Source organism: Ranitomeya imitator, chromosome 3 (genome assembly GCF_032444005.1).
Source record: "Ranitomeya imitator isolate aRanImi1 chromosome 3, aRanImi1.pri, whole genome shotgun sequence".
NCBI lineage: Eukaryota > Metazoa > Chordata > Amphibia > Anura > Dendrobatidae > Ranitomeya > Ranitomeya imitator.
Window position 1 is genome coordinate 189,326,728 of NC_091284.1, and position 13,571 is coordinate 189,340,298.

Genomic DNA, 13,571 nt, shown 5'->3' on the forward strand with positions numbered 1-13,571 from the left:
GAACAATTGAGCTTTAGTTCCTTTTTATAGTGTGGCAGTTCTGGTTCTTCATTTTATTGTTATTTTATTTGTGTCTGTTGTTGTGTGTTTGCTATGTAAGAGTCTGTTAGGGATTGTGAGCGTTTAGTATGTCACTTGAATGGTAACCCCGGTTTCGGCCTTAGTATTTAGTACAGCATGCTTACTCCCTCTAACCCTTTTGCTTGCCCATTTGTATGATATGCACTAGTGGCACTTTACTTGTTTATACGGACATTCCTTGGGACGTCCTCCCGGATGTGTGTTGTTTTTTTCAGTGTTGTTCTAGTTTTTCCCTCTTTTTCACTTTGTAGTACTTGTATTGTTATGTGATGTGTTTTTATATTTATTTCATGTAATAAAAATTGGAAAGTAATTTTATATTTAAATTACGGACGTCTACTCCTATTTTTTCTCTTCGGTTTCTATGACTTTTAAAGTATGCCTTTCTTGGAAATGCTGCAGGGTTTTGGGGTAAAACATACAAAAATTGGGCAACATGCATCCGCTGTCAGGTTGCCTTTAAGTAATGAATACATACATTGATAATAGACTGACTGTATTGTAACCTATCTTTTCACAGAAGCTCCGCTTTTGACTACAACTGTTCCCACAACAATTTCAACAGTTTCAACGCGGACGACAACTGTTTGTCACTGTACAGAAGATTGCGAGTATGTAAAGCTGATAGTAAATAAGCAGCATAGTTTTTTCTTTAAAATATCAGAAGTTACATGTTTCAATTTTTTTAATACTACAGGAATATAAAAAATAGTCAACAACAAAAGGAGCTCTGGTAGGAAACCAGTGATCATAGGGATTGAAGTAGGGATTGACTCCTTGGTGCCATGCATGATACATGTAGGATACTTTCCTTGGATTCGCATTTTGTGAGTTTTTTTGATGTTGCAGATTTTCTGTAGAATTTCTCCACCTGTTAGGTAGGTAACATTTTTTCTTTGACTACATTCATTTTTAGTACGTTTCTGCAACAGATCTGCATCTAATACAATTCTAGGGGAAAAACCTGCATAAAAAACTCAGCGCACCCACATGAGAAATTGACATGTTGCAGACAGCATAAAAAAAGCACAATCGGCATGAGATTTCTATAAATCCAAACCACTTTGCTAGAAGTGCAAGTGCTCACTCATATAACAAGTGTATAACAAGGCCGAGTGCTATCCAATGTTTTATCGGATAGTACTCGAACCAATTATATACTATGGGCAGTGCACAGCTGCAATTTTTTTCAGCATGCAAGTGCAGTCCAACAATGAAGAAGATGGAGAAATTAAGCTCTCCTTCTCACCTGTGCTCTGATTCTCTCATACAAGAGAATCAGATCACACTAAGCTGACACTCTTCTCAAATTCTTCTGATCAGAGATTGATCGAGTGTCATTGGCATAATCGATGCTCATGTGACCTCCAGCCTAAGACTCTGAGTTTTTGGTGAGCGAAAAAATGGAGCATCAAGAACTCACCAAAAAGTCATCATGGGACCTTAACTTTAAGGTACTGGAAGACTGCAATTAATAACTAAATGTGTAAATGCAGTGATTATTGTGATGATGTAGGCTGTAATGTGCGTTCCTTCACCCGCATACAAGAAAAAATATAGTGGACATGCCTTTAATACAAATATGGGATTTAAAATAGCTGCTGCAAAAACACAGTGTGTGAACATACCCTAAGGCTATGTTCATACGATGGTATGTTTTATCTAAGTGCTCTCCGTCAAAACAACGGTCAGCACTCAAACCATTGTTATTCAATTGTGCTGTTCAGATGACCATTTTTGTACACTGATCGAATATCCATGTGAAAAAATGAATTTTCAGTGTGCACTAGTCACTTCTGTATTTTGCATTAGACTTGTCTATGCAAGTGTGCAGGAGCACAAAAAATATGATCCCATGCTGATCCAACTGTATTGCATCTGATTTTATGGAAACATTACAATTTTTTTTACGTAGGTAGCTGTATTTGGTTTTGCAAATTTTAATCACTGCTAATATATAAAAACGGATGCAAATGGCTAACAATACAGATGGAAAATCGTCTGAGTATTTTTAACGATTTTTTTGATACGCTCCAGTGAACATTGACTCATTGATTTAAAAGAAACTTCAAGTGGCTTGAGAAGACAAAGGTCTGAGCCATCTTGGCAAGACAGCTTTATTAGTTACAAATACGTGTATAATAAGCACATACCACTAATCTATACTTAAAGGGAACCTGTCACATCTTTTTTTGCTATTAAATTGCCCTAATGTCTTGTTAGTGATGCACAGTGCATCACTAACATGTTTATCTCAAGACAAACGTCCCAGTATTTATTGCAAAAAATCATTTTATAACCTATGAGGATTGACCCACATACCATATGTTTCAGTCACAGGGGTGGGGATCTCTAGCTTTCAGTCACTGTCAGTCAACTGTCTTTTTCAAATTCTCCATGGCCATCACATTACAATTGCGTGCCCATACAGTTAGACTCTGCGGCTGAGCAGGCAGACTCAATCTCCCTGCACACCCACCCAGCCACTATGGGGCCCGAGAGCTGGGGCACCAGGCCCCCGCCTGTCACCGTAAGTTCAACTGTATCGGCTGGATGCCGATACAGTTGAAGGCAATGATGAGACATGGTGCGTCACACTCCCACTCCCATCGTTGCCCCTCAACGTCTGACATCACTGATGCAGACACTGATAGCGGGTGCGATGGCATCATTACTTGGCCCCCTGAGATGTGCATGGGCTTGGCGCAGCGGGAGAACAAGGAGAGATGAGTATTGTATTTTTTTATGGGGAGTGCATTATACTGTATGGAGGCCTATGGGGAGTGCAGTATACTATATAGAGTCTGCCTATGGGGAGTGCATTATACTATATGGAGGCCTATAAGAGCATATAGTGGAAAACATGCGCCCAGAACCAGAAAATAAGGTTAAAAAGTGTATTTTTTATTAAATAAAAAATTGTTAAAATAGAACATACATAAAAGGTATTAAAATGAGTGATGATGATGACAGAAAATGGTCAGAAAGAAGCAGAGCAGCTACAAAGTGGTAACAGCACAGATAAACATAATACACAAATATGTGAAAAAGACATAGATGTGCAGAGTGTGGTCAGGTATTCCTTATTCATAAACTGGTAGGTAGTACTAGATAATCCAGAAGGGAAAAACACTAATGTTTGAAAGAAGTGAGAAGGAGATAAATCCTGCATGGAGCATGGTTTCCTGAGAGCTGCGGTACCACCACCCCTAGGATAACCATGCTCCATGCAGGATTTATCTAGTCCTACCTACCAGTTTACTTATAAGGAATATCATGCCCCAGTGCCCTACCCCTCACATATCAAACACACACAAAACACACATTGCTCACATATCAGACACATACAGCACACACACCACTCAAATATTAGACACATGTAGTGCACACACCACTCAAATATTAGACACATATACAGGATGTTTTGGATTTTCATTATGATTTAAAAAGAGAAAACACAGTACTTTGACAATAAAAGGCTTCACCCAACCACTAACCATGAGTGGAGAAAAAGTTTTGTTATCATTCATATTCTCTGAAAAAAGGCCAAGAAAGCAAAAATTCTGGATATGCAAACTTTTGAGCACAACTGTAGTACATACACGACTCACATATAAGACACATGCAACACACACACCGCTCACATATCAGACACACACACCGCTCACATATGACTCATGCAAGAAACACACTGCTCACATGTCAGACACATGATGCATCACACACACTGTTCACATATCAGACACAAGCAGTGCACGCACCCCTCAGATATGAGACACGTGATGCAGCACACGCACCGCTCACTTATCAGACACATGATGCAGCACACACATTGTTCACATATCAGACACAAGCAGTGCACACACCCCTCAGATATGAGACATGTGATGCAGCACACACTGCTCAAATATCAGATACATATCCTGTTCACATATCAGACATAAGCAGCACACACACCCCTCACATATCAAACATGTGATGCAGCACACACACCGCTCACTTATCAGACACACACAAGAAACACATTGCTCACATATTAGATACATGCAGCGCACACACTGCTCACATATCAGATACACATGGTGTTCACTTATCAGACACATGCAAAACACACACTACTCACATATCAGACCCATGCTGCACACACATCGCTCACATATCATATACATGCAGTATACACACTGCTTATATATCAGACACTTGCAGCACACAGACTCCTTATGTGGCACCCCAGGGTCCTGGTCACCACAGTAGCATTACTTTCCTCACAGGGAGAGTGATGTTACGCTTGAAGGCAAGAAGGGATAACTGTAACCAGGTAAGGCTACGTTCACACTAGCGTTCGGCTAGTGTGCGTCGCTCTAGCGTCGGGCGACGCAGCGGCGACGCACGCGTCATGCGCGCCTATGTTTAACATGGGGGACGCATGCGTTTTTGCTTGTTGCGTTTTCCAACATGTGCGTCTTTTTTGACGCTAGCGTCGGACCAAGAAAACGCAACAAGTTGCATTTTTTTTGCGTCCGATTTTCGTCAAAAAACGACGCACGCGTCGAAAAACGCAGCATTTTTGCGTGCGTTTGCACGCGTTTTCCGGTGCGTTGTGCGTCGCGTCGCCGACGCAGCGGCGCACAACGCTAGTGTGAACGTAGCCTAACACAAGCATGCAACACATTCACACTCCAGGCCACCAAGAGGAGCTTTTGATCTGATTTACTAGGTGACTCCCCATAAATAAGGTAGTTTTGGAGGGAAAGTTAGAGAACAGTTTTTGCGAGGAAACAGACTGGATCAGTCTGAGGTAGAAGAGGGTTTACGGAGCTGTGTATCCACAGTGCAGCAGTTCCTGGAAAGAGACATTCAGAAAGCCGAATACATTGCAGTGAACGTGCAGGAGAGCAAAGCACAGGAGAGGATACCAGTGGGAGACCAGCCCTGAGCAGGCTGCCTCCTTCTGAGGCGCAGAAGCCAGTAGCCGGTACACCGAGGATAGTAAGGCCCTCCATGACTTACATCAGAGACCGGCAGGACAGCTGAACTCCACGTTAACTGTCCGCCTTAGTACCCAGGAGGCACGGTGACACCCTTAGAGGCTGGGGCGTGCTAGAGTCCCTATAAACTGCCTCAAGTAACCAGTCATATGGGTCGTGTCCTATCCTATACCGGGGACAGAGAGCGCGAGAGAACACCTGTGAGGACCTTATTTGAAGCCATAGGCAGTAAGGGACTACAACACCACGGCGCTCGAGGAAGGCTTTGATTTTCACCTGGATAAGGGGACTCCTAACTTGCCTCCAAGACGGCCTGCCCTGTGATATGGTACTCTGGAATGTGGGTGCTGAAGTCTTCAGTAAACCAGGTAAAGAGACTGCAAACCTGTGTCCCCATTCTTACTGTGCCTTTCACCATCTTCCATCTACACACCGGGATCCCGGGATATACTTCACCTGTTGGAAGTTATACCCTCTAGCTGCCATAACATCACCCCAGTGGACCCCTTAGAGCAGCGTCAGTCCCTACTGACTGAATACCACAGGTGGCATCACAAACATAAACTTTATTCCCTTTAAAGACCTTTCCCCCTTTTACATGGGCGCCCAGGGCCACGGACCGGGTCACCACCGTGACATCCCCCTGTGAATGCAGGACCCGGTACCGATAACCCTCCACAGCCCTGGCAGGACGACTCACTCACATATCAGACAAAGGAAGCATGCACACCGCTCACATATCAGGCATATGCTGCACACCCGGCTCACATATTAAACACATGCAACTCACACACTGCTCTCATTCTAGACACATGCAGCACACACCGCTCACATATCAGACCTACACAGCACACACACCCAGCGTCGGACTGGTGCACCTTGGGTCCACCAGAGAAAATCATTCTTGGGGCCCATTATGTAGCTACAAAGAAATAGATACAAGGCCACCAATTGTGTGGTAAAAAGCGCTAATATCAGGGTATAATATAAGGTAGTTCACGTCTTAATTATGTAGCAAGGGTTGGGGTAGCACCCTAACAGAATATAATGTCGACCCCTCACAGAATATAATTTAGCCCCCTCATAAAATATAACGTAGTCCCCTCTCATAGAATATAATGTAGCACCCTCATAGGGTATAATGCAGCCAAGCCACCACAGAATATAATGTAGTCAACTGAGAGAATGCAGCCCCACCACAGAATATAATGCAGTCCCCCACAAAATATAATGTAGCCCCCTCATAAAGTATAATGCAGACCCTCTCCACCCCCATCATTGCCCTCATCACCACCTCCATCATTGACTTCTCCCCCACCACCCCTATCATTCTCCCCCACCACCTCCATCACTGCCCATTCCACTACCTGCATCATTGCCTCCTCCCCACCATCATTGTCCATTTCATCACCTTCATCATTGCCTCCCCCCACCACCATCATTGCCCATCACCTCCATCATTGCCTCCCCCCACCTCCATCATTGCCCATCACCTCCATCATTACCCCCCACTACCATCATTGCCCATTTCATCACCTCCATTATTGCCTCCCACCACCACCATTGCCCTTCACCTCCATCATTGCCTCCCCCCACCACCATCATTGCCCATCACCTCCATCATTGCATCCCCACCATCATTGCTTATCACCTCCATCACTGCCCATCATTTCCATCATTGCCTCCCCTCACCCTCATTGCCCATCACCTCCATCATTCCCTCCCTCACCATGAGTGCTCATCACCTCCATCATTGTCTCCCCCACCATCATTGCCCATCACATCCATCATGAGTGATGGGCACTCATGGTGAGGGAAAGAAATGGTATTCACGCCTCTCCATGCCCATAGGGGCGTGGGGAAGCGTGAATATTCATTTTGCTTTAGCGGCGGGGACAGGATCCTGTCTCCAGCTGCTGCTACTGGCACAGGGTGGGTCCCCTTGACTCAGGGGCCCCATAGCCACTGGCAAGGGGCCCCTAGAGCAGTGGGGGCCCTTGAAGCAGTGGGGGCCCTAGGCAGCTGCTGGCCAGTATGCCAGCAGGTGTCAGTGCCTGGGCCCACCGGAGAATTATCCGGTTCTCCGGTGGGCCAGTCCGAGCCTGCACACACCGCTCATCTATCAGACTCATCCAGCACACACACCACTCACGTACCAGACACAAACAGCACACACACCACTCAAGTATCAGACACATACAGCACACACCACTCATGTATCAGACATATCCAGCACACACACCACTCACTTATCAGACACACGCAGCACACACACCATTCACATATCAGACACATCCAGCACACAGACAACTCACATATCAGACACACGCAGCACAAACACCATTCTCATATCAGACACATCCAGCACACAGACAACTCACATATCAGACACATGCAGCACACACACCGCTCACGTATCTGAAACATGCAGCACACACACCACTCACATATCAGACACATCCAGCACACACCACTCATGTATCAGACACGTCCAGTACACACACCGCTCACATATTGGACACATCCAGTACACACACCGCTCACATATCAGACACATCCAGTACACACACCGCCCACATATCAGACACATCCAATACACACACTGCTCACGTATCTGACACATACAGCACACACTCTGCTCACATTATGGTGGTTGTTGAGTAGTACAGTAGCTGCCGGCCCCCAGTCAACTTCATGCAGTGAGACAGGCACAGCTGGTCTCAAAGGTTTGTGATAATTTGTTTCTGGTCAGTACTGCGTGGGCCACAAGTAGAAGCAGTGCATGCCAAAACTAGAAGCAATGGGGACAGCATGCGGGCCGTGGCTTGTGCACTTCTGACCTATAGCCACATGGTGCCTTCATACATGGGTACAGGAGTCCACCCTGTGATTTAAAGCTGACTTCCCATGGCAACTTCTGTGGTCAGTAGGGCCCAAAATATCACCCTTTGTTCTATCATCGATGATGCCTGTTGCTTGTAGATGTATGATATGTGGGGGCCTTGGCCTTTGAACGGCCCACAGGACTGCCGTATGTTAATGCCTATTAGTCTTGTTCTAATACATTGCATAAATCATTCCTGTAAGTTTTCTTTGAGAGAATTGTTAAGTGTTTTTTTCCATAAAAAAGTACATATCGTAGAGAAATATGATAGTGGTATTGCTTTTTTTTCTAATTATCCTGCCAAACAAAATTTTGAAAAGTTGAAACCCTAAGATATACATACTCCCAGATGGTGTTCTTGAATAATACAAGTCATTTTAATTATGAAATCCTCCTATTTGAATACTTTGGGAAGAAAACATTTCGTGCTTACTCAAGGCCAAGATTGGATGCATTTTTCAAAAAGAGCAAAACAATAAACAAATGCAATTAAAAAATAATCCAGGATTTCCTCACTTCATTACTCTTACTTACTTCATTGATGCTTTTGCATTTTATTACCTTATTGAAATTTTAAACTTAGAAATATACAAAGAATTTGTCAGTATTTTTACAATAATTCATCTGTGTCTGACCGTACGGCTCTCTGCAGTAAGACACAAGAATTGTTAAGTCCACCGGCACCACGTCGCCAAATTCAACCACCTTCTTCTATAACCAGCCAGTAACATAAGTGATCAGGAGTAAATCAAAGAGTCTGAAGAACGCATAATGTTGCCATATTCATAACACAGGACTGTGTCTCCATAAGTGGAGAATCGGGCATTATATAATATGAAGACCTCGTTACAGCTTAATAACTATTTTCTTCCCTTTTATTTGCAGTTGTCTTATTGAATTGCTTTTAGCATTTTTTGGTGGAATATTGGTTACGCTCATCCTTTTTGGCATTGGCTTCTGTGCATTTAAAATTAAAGAGAAAGGTATGAATTTTCATAAACTCAATTACTAATTAGTGTTCTTGTCTTATACCATTATCCTAATAGCATATGCTTTTAATGATGATCAGCACCACCCTACATCTCCTCCCTGGTATCAGTCTACCACCCTACCCGTGCCCTCCGCTCCGCTAATGACCTCAGGTTAGCATCCTCAATAATCAGAACCTCCCACTCCCGTCTCCAAGACTTTACACGTGCTGCGCCGATTCTTTGGAATGCACTACCTAGGTTAATACGATTAATCCCCAATCCCCACAGTTTTAAGCGTGCCCTAAAAACTCATTTGTTCAGACTGGCCTACCACCTCAATGCATTAACCTAACGATCCCTGTGTGGCCTATTTATAATAAAAAAAAAAAAAAAAAAAAAAAAAAAGGTTCCTCGCATCATGTTCTCATACACTTTATGCAGTATTAGCCCTCTGTGTCTGTACTGCTACATACTTAGGCAGGTAACTGGTTCATGCAGCTTTACATGAACACCTGAGCCTTACACTATAGCTGGTCCGAATAACTAAAGCAATTGTTACCATCCACCTCTCGTGTCTCCCCTTTTCCCCATAGTTTGTAAGCTTGCGAGCAGGGCCCTCACTCCTCCTGGTATCTGTTTTGAACTGTATTTCTGTTATGCTGTAATGTTTATTGTCTGTACAAGTCCCCTCTATAATTTGTAAAGCGCTGCGGAATATGTTGGCGCTATATAAATAAAATTATTATTATTATTATTATGATAAGTGATATCCTGGAATATCTTAATAATAATACTAATTGTACAGATTGTAATCGTAATGTATCATTCACAGCCAAGCATTTTATATCAGAGTTTCATCATTAAGGTATTTGACTTTAAGAAAGCAAGTACCGTAAAGCCCCTGCAGACAAAATTTCCAAATTTCTAGAGCAGGTTTCCTGGTTGACAAAGTTGACTTGTCTTCATGTGTAAATATGGGGTGTGCAATAGTTTCTTCAGAGAGGAAGAGAACATGAACTCTAGCGCTGCCTATTGGATGTATACAAAATACGCTCTCCCATGTCTATTCCCATAGAGGGTAGACCACCGGTAGACTAATAATACAAAGTAGGGGAAAATGAGTAAGAGTGTGAATATATATTACTAAAATGTAAATTTTGTCAATGTTAAAATACTTACTATTAAAGTTGTCCCTATCCCTGACCAAGAACCAAGAGTGGGAGAGGATAAGCTGGGGTTCCCAAATTAAATTCCGGTCTATGGGATACAATTGTCCCTTATAATCAGGAGTTACAATATAATAACTGGGTAGCACTGGGTAGGCTGGCTGAATATAAAATACTGTAAATGATCGTATTGGTCATGAATTATGTTGAAATCAATTTAAATTCATATTAGGATAAAGTAGAATGTATTAATATTGTAGAGCAACCTCTAGCACTCAATAGAAGAGAGAAAAAAATGCTTTTATCATGCATAAAACTGAAATTTTTATTATTCTGGGGATTCACAGCCAATAAAGGAATGCAACAGAAAATTATTTCACCCAACTTTTCGGCCCATATGCCCTTTTTCAAGGGTTCATTCTGTGGTTGTGCGCGACATCATGTGCAAAGTGTCCCAGAGATGTCATGAATTATGTTGAAATCGATTTAAATTCATATTAGGATAAAGTAGAATGTATTAAAATAGAATCTATATATTAATATGTTGAAAATAAAAATTCTAGCACCAGTCATATAATTATATGGCAAAAGTATATACGCCTTGATACCATCTAGACTCTGGTATTGCCACTTTATAACATTGTTTAAATAATTGTGTGTTGAGTTGCAAGCATTTTTTTGTATAATGTCTAGATGGTAATATAGGTTTACCATATAATGCTCTAATGTAGATCCCTGGTATACTTTAATCCATCCTGTGTGAATGTCCAAGTTGCTGTTGATCAATCCACAGGTGGGTAACAACAGAGTTGTAATTAGCTGCCATTAATGCTAGCGCTGCTGGCAATATTAGTGATTAGTGTTAGTAATCAATTGTATGCCACTGCTTGTGACTGTAGTGTGACGCAACTGATGAATTTACGTGCCTAACTGTACCTGCCCTAACCATTCTAATGATTGTGCCTTTCCCTGAACTTGGTCAGGACTTTGTCTCAAAGTGCATTTCACCTGCTGATTTGGCTTCTTCTGTGCGGGTAGTGCAGGGACAGTTAGGCACGCACTGTAAATTCATCAGCCTCGTCGCCCTACAATCACAACCAGTGGATTAATTTATATGGCCTTATTAAGGTTTAATCACAGTTTACTGAATTGTTGGAGATTTGTGATGTATGATATGATTTGGCCAGTAGAGGGAAGTGGCCAGAGGCCAGAGTTGGAGCACAGTTTTTTTTTAGATGGTTGGTAGGAGTCGAAGGAGAGTCTTGGAGGAAGTGAAGGTGCGAATCCTTGGAGAAAGTCTGGATAGAGCATGCAATTCTGTATCTGTTGTTGGTGTCTATGGGATGCATTGTTCGGCTGAACATGAACCAACTCAGTAAGGACAGCTAAGTACACAGAATCTGGGGCTATGCCACGTGATGCCTTATCTCTAAGGACTTAGAGAAGACGATATCGTTGCAACGTCACGCTTTTGGTGACGTAGCAACGATCCCGCTAACAATCTCGTTATGTGTGACAGCGACCAACGATCAGGCCCCTGCTGGGAGATCGTTGGTCGTTGGGGAATGATCAGGACCATTTTTTGGTTGCTGATCACCCGCTGTCATCGCTGGATCGGCTGGATCGCAATCCGATTGGGTGAGTGTATATATATATATATATATATATATATATATATACATACACACATGTTTACCAATCTTGCCTAAATTGGATAAGACCCTATTTGCGCTCTATGTTTCCTTTAGCATTTTTTTACCATCTAGACATTATACAAAAAATGCTGGCAGCACAATACTCAATTATTTAACCAATATGGCAAAGTGGCGATCAGAGCCTAGATGGGATCAAGGCAAGATAATGTCACCATACAATTATATAATTAGTGCTAAAATTCTTATTTGCAACATTTTACTATACACACTTCAAAAATATAAAGGGAAGACTAAAATACCACATCCTAGATATCATTGAATGAAATATTCCAGTTGCAAATCTTTATTCAGTACATAGTGGATTGCGTTGAGAACAATAAAACATAAAAATGTTCAATGTAAATCAAACTTAATATCCCTAGGAGGTCTGGATTTTGAATGATACTCGAAATCAATGTGGAAAACCAAATTACAGGCTGATCCAACTTCAGTGGAAATGCCTCAAGGCAAGGAAATGATGCTCAGTAGTGTGTGTGACCTCCACGTGCCTGTATGATCTCCCCACAATACCTGGGCATGCTCCTGATGAGGCAATAGATGTTCCCCTGAGGGATTTCGTCCTGTACCTGGATAAAAGCATCAGTCAACTCCTGGATAGTCTGTGATGCAACGTGACGTTGGTGGATGGAATGAGACATGATGTCACAGATGTGCATGATTGGATTCAGGTCTGGCGAATGGGCAGGCCAGCCCATAGCATCAATGCCTTCATCATGCAGGAACTGGTGACACACTTCAGCCACATAAGGCATAGTCATGCATCAGAAGAAACCCAGGGCCAACCGCACCAGCATATGTTCTCACAATGGGTCTGAGGATCTCATTCTGATACCTAATGGCAGTCAGGTTACCTTTGGCTAGCACATGGAGGGCTGTGCAGCCCTCCCAAAAAAATGCCTGCCCACACCATTACTGACACACTGCCTATCTGGTCATGCTAGAGCATGTTGCAGGCAGCAGAACAATCTCCACAGTGTCTACAGACTCTGTCACGTCTGTCACATGTGCTCAGTGTGAACCTGCTTTCATCTGTGAAAAGCACAGAGCACCAATGTTGAATCTGCCAATCTTGGTGTTCTCTGTAAATGCCAAACGCCCTGCACGGTGTTGGGCTATAAGCACAACACCCACTTGTGGATGTCGGGCCCTCATACCACCCTCATGGAGTCTGTTTCTCACACATGGATGTTAGTGGCCTGTTGAGGTCTGTTTGCAGGGCATTGGCACTCCTGTTCCTCCTTGCACAAAAGAGGAGGTAGCAGTCCTGATGCTGGGTTGTTGCCCTCCTTAGACCTACTCCACGTCTCCTGGTATCTGTTCCATGCTCTGAACACTGTGCTGACAGACACAGCTATCTTTCTTACCACAGCTCGCACAGATATGCCATCCTGGATGAGCTGCAGTACTTGAACAACATATGTGGGTTGTAGACACTGCCTCATGCTACTGTACAGTACCTCTAGGAGTGTAAGCAATGACAAAATGCATAAGTGACCAAAACGCCAGCTAGAAAGGTTGAGAACAGATAAATGGTCTCTGGTCACCCCCTGCAGAACTGCTCCTTTATAGGGTTCTTCCTCATTTTCTATCATTTCTATCTGTTGTCTGTTACATTTGTACAACAGCAGGGGAAATTGATTCACAATTGGTGTTGCTTCGTAACTGGACAGGTTTGATTTCAGAAGTGTGATTGACATGGAGTTATAATGTGTTGTTTAAGTGTCCCCTTTATCCTAGTGTTCCCTATCCTAATGCATACTACTTTA